We start from the raw sequence: 3,817 nt of genomic DNA, 5'->3' as shown, positions 1-3,817 counted from the left end.
GGGTTAATTCCAAGGAGATGGCAACCAGGCTTGCAGTTCTAAGTAGGAAAGGGTGAATGTATCTCTAGATCTCCTTAAAAATTCTTAAAATGATACTTAAATATGTGCATGTGAATTTTAAGTATTTCCTTTCCCTCCACAGATATTCTATCTGAGTATGTTGTTTTTCTTTTTCTTGATGCTGTTGTTGGAATTTTGTTTATTCTGAATTTGATCACTGTATTTTGTTTTGCATATGTACTTCAAATATTTGCAACATAAGTGGTATATTAATGTAATGAGTTTGAAAAATAAACTAGAAAAATGTTGACATTTCAAAGGTTTCCTAACTTGTTGAAATACCTGAAATAAAGGTTTCATTTATTATTGAGGAACTTTCTTGTTTACAATTTTATGATGTTGTGTCAAAAATACCACTACTATAATTATAGTTTGGACATATATAAGTTCATGCTAAAAGAAGAAAAAGAAAAACAAGTTTTAAGCATGCTATCAGAACCAGCGGATGGCTATAGTAATAAAGTCTTAAAAATGCACATATATATATATATATCACTGCCATTGAGTCAATGGTGATTCACAGTACCCTCTGTGGGTTTCTGTGACTGTAAGTGTTTACGGGAGCAGAAAACCCAATCCTTCTCCCACGGAGCTGCTGGAGGTTACCAATTGCTGTCCATATGGATAAAACTAAATACAAAACCACTACCTAACCATTGCTTCTCGGCCTTTTGTCTGAGATCAAGTGTAGTATCAGTTCAACTGTATATGAACTGCATATTAGAAACCTCAATTAATCCTGTGAATGGGTCTGACTTAGCAAAACTGAATGCAAACCACAAATATGTTAAATTAAAACCATACCTTTGTACTTCAAAATCATCCTGTGCAACGGGGCACATTCCCGCAGGAAGGGAGTTTCCCACAGAGAATCAGCTTAAGGCATACCAGTTGCTAAACCATAATATTACAACAAAAGAGTTAAGACTCTCTACTTTGTCAGTGGGTTTAGATCTGACACATTCTATACACAAGTAATTCAATGGTCTAATAAATATCGAAGAATTGGGGGATTGAAAAGTTGAAAATGCATGTATTGAAGGTTTATTTTTAAAATAAGCATTACTTTTTGTTTCATAAGGAACATTGATGGTACAATATATGCAGCTTAAATTTTGAAGCATTCATTGTCCAAAATATGTACTACACCTTCCATATGCACTACCATATTTATACACAAAAACACTATGAGGGAAGTTGACACTCATCTGAGAACTGTGACTATTACTGAGGCCAAGCTCACTTAGCAATAACCAGTCATTTTCCTTAGAGTAGAGAGAGGGGATGCTACCAGCCCACGCTATTTGAAGGTAGCATGTTGTCCATAAAACAGACATCCGTGTGGATCCGACTACGCTCATTCCTGTGATGAGCAAGGGTCCCCTTTGCTCCAACAATGCCTTTATATTCTCTATCTACCCTGGCCATTCACAAGTTAGGCACAGTTATTCCCATTTAAAGGCGAAATCTCATATATGAAAGCTTAATTTTATACAAGAAAATTTAGATTTACTATAAAATATAAAAGCATAAACTCTCAGTTCCAAAAAGTAATTGTGATGGTTTTCTTTACTAATGTGTCCTGACATTTGTCAAGTTCAGAAAGTGTGTATTTATTTGTTCGTTGGGCTTAAGGGTCTGAGGGTATTGGAGTTGTTTACATCTGCACCCCTTTTCCATGAATCTCCCCAAGGCATTAGTATGTGGACTTTATTATTTGTCCCTTCATGAAGAGGAAACAAGGAATTCTCAGAGGTTTGAGGAGAGTTCTTGCCACTATAAAGCTTCAAAGTCAGACAAGTCTTCCTTGTGTTCTATAAAAGGTGAGACCCAGGTAAAAAGACAAAACCTTTTTCTTAAGGAAGAAAAATAGAGACAGCGATAAGTGGGACTCAACATTGAAAACTTCCTGTTGGCACCACCAGGTGCCACAGGTGCTTAATGGCCCCACAGTTCCCCTCTTGACTCCCTGAGCAAGTCATTGTTTCTTGGACCACACTGCTGTGTCATCATGGTATCCCTTAAACAGTAATCCTTGACCATGTCCTGGTTGAGCACAGAGGTCAGTCGGCTGCAGAGAGAACAGGTCCATGGTCATGCCAATAGTGTTGGAGATGTCAAACTGAGAAGCTGAATTCTCCCTTATTTGCCCAGCCCATCACCCCATCTGTCCAGCCTTTCCCTTGATCTAGTTCTCATCGTATCTACTGGTAACAGAGACACTGAAGAGAAGGAGCAGGTGAGGGACAGGATTTGTGAGGGTTTCATAATTCCAGCAATCAAGTCCTGCACTACCAGCTCAGTCAGAGCACCTGAGGACAAGGAGGGGCAAAATGAGTGTCTCATCCCACTGCAATCCCTTCTATGACCGGGATCCATGATAGGCACACACGGGGGACTGTAAGTAGATAGATTAAATCCTGAGTCTGCATTGCCATCTATAGACAGAAGGCCATTACATGGCTCAGCCAGGTACCATGTTTTCTCTGAGGCCATGGGGAGATATGCATTTGGGCCCAGATGACTTTTCTTTCATTCATTTGGGCTCCTTTTTCTCTTTGCTTGGGTGGAAAACTGTCAAATCTCGTCTGAACTACTCTGTTTGTATGTGTGGCTACCTGTTGTCTCACCTCTGGCGATGTTGGATCCTCCTGTCTTCTGTGCTGACTTCCCTCATAGCATCCTCCTGGGACCCACATGGTTGGCCTTAGGTGCCACGGAGTCCATTCTGACTCATAGTGACCCTGTGTACATCAGAGGGAAACCCTGCCTGGAATTGTGCCGTCTTCACAATTGTTCTTATGTTTGAGTCCATTGTTGCAGCCGCTGTGTCAGTACAGCCCATGGTACTTTAAATATTTAAATATTCTTCAGCAGCACTATAATTCAAATGTGATTCTTCTTAAGTTTTTCTGATTCAGTGTCCAATTTTCATATGAGTATGCGGTAATTGAAAATACCAATGCTTGGGTCAGACATATTTCACACCACAGAGCATAATATATATAGTGTGGCACCCTGGACCATTTCAGCAGTTTTCTCAATGGGAATGACCAGGCGGCACGCTGGAGAGATGGAAAGAGGATGTATTTAGCCAGCGACCGAGATGAACTCACGTTCTTAAGATGTGGGTTCTGAGCAAGGCGTGAGCACAGCTGATAAGGGTCAGGACCCGGGAGCAAGCGAGGTTACAGACATAGAAAGTGAGACATACAAACATGGCAATTCATTAGGCGCTGGAGTGAACTTTGGTGTTCGTGGTAATTTTGATTAGAAGGACATCCAGTATAGGGGGAGCCCTAGGCAGAGGAGAGGTTTGCTTCCGGGGGGAACTCTAAGCAAGAGCGACTAAAACGGGAATTTCTAGTTTTCCTCTTCAGTAAACTTAATTGGCATAAGCGCACCCCTCAGTAGTACAGCATAGTAGGAATCAGAGGGGGTGTGGGCCTGCCTGGGTTCTCTTGGAGACACAGAGAGAAGGCAGGTAAGGAGTGACGTAGCTGTGGAGAATGCTGATGCCCAGAATCCTTAGTGACCTCCTTTGTAAGTCTCTCTCCCTGGAATGAAATACCTGACAAAGAGATAGTTTGCTTTACTGCCATGAATCTCCTGTCCTTGCAATGATGAAATGCCAAAGATCTAAAGTTGTACACCTCTTTACAGGATTTGGGTTTATATTTTGTATTCAAATACTCACATTATTAGAAACCTGCAGGAGATATTTTATGGTAAAGCATTATTGGTGATAACATTTATG

General features: G+C 40.7%; 1 pseudogene; it reads left to right on the top strand.

Moving 5' to 3' along the window:
* Positions 1-715: 715 nt before the first annotated feature.
* LOC142443940 (U2 spliceosomal RNA) lies at positions 716-858 on the top strand (annotated as a pseudogene).
* The last annotated feature ends 2,959 nt before the right edge of the window (positions 859-3,817 follow it).

The sequence above is a fragment of the Tenrec ecaudatus genome, chromosome 3, assembly GCF_050624435.1.
Source record: "Tenrec ecaudatus isolate mTenEca1 chromosome 3, mTenEca1.hap1, whole genome shotgun sequence".
Lineage (NCBI taxonomy): Eukaryota > Metazoa > Chordata > Mammalia > Afrosoricida > Tenrecidae > Tenrec > Tenrec ecaudatus.
This window is presented reverse-complemented; position numbering and strand designations above follow the sequence as displayed.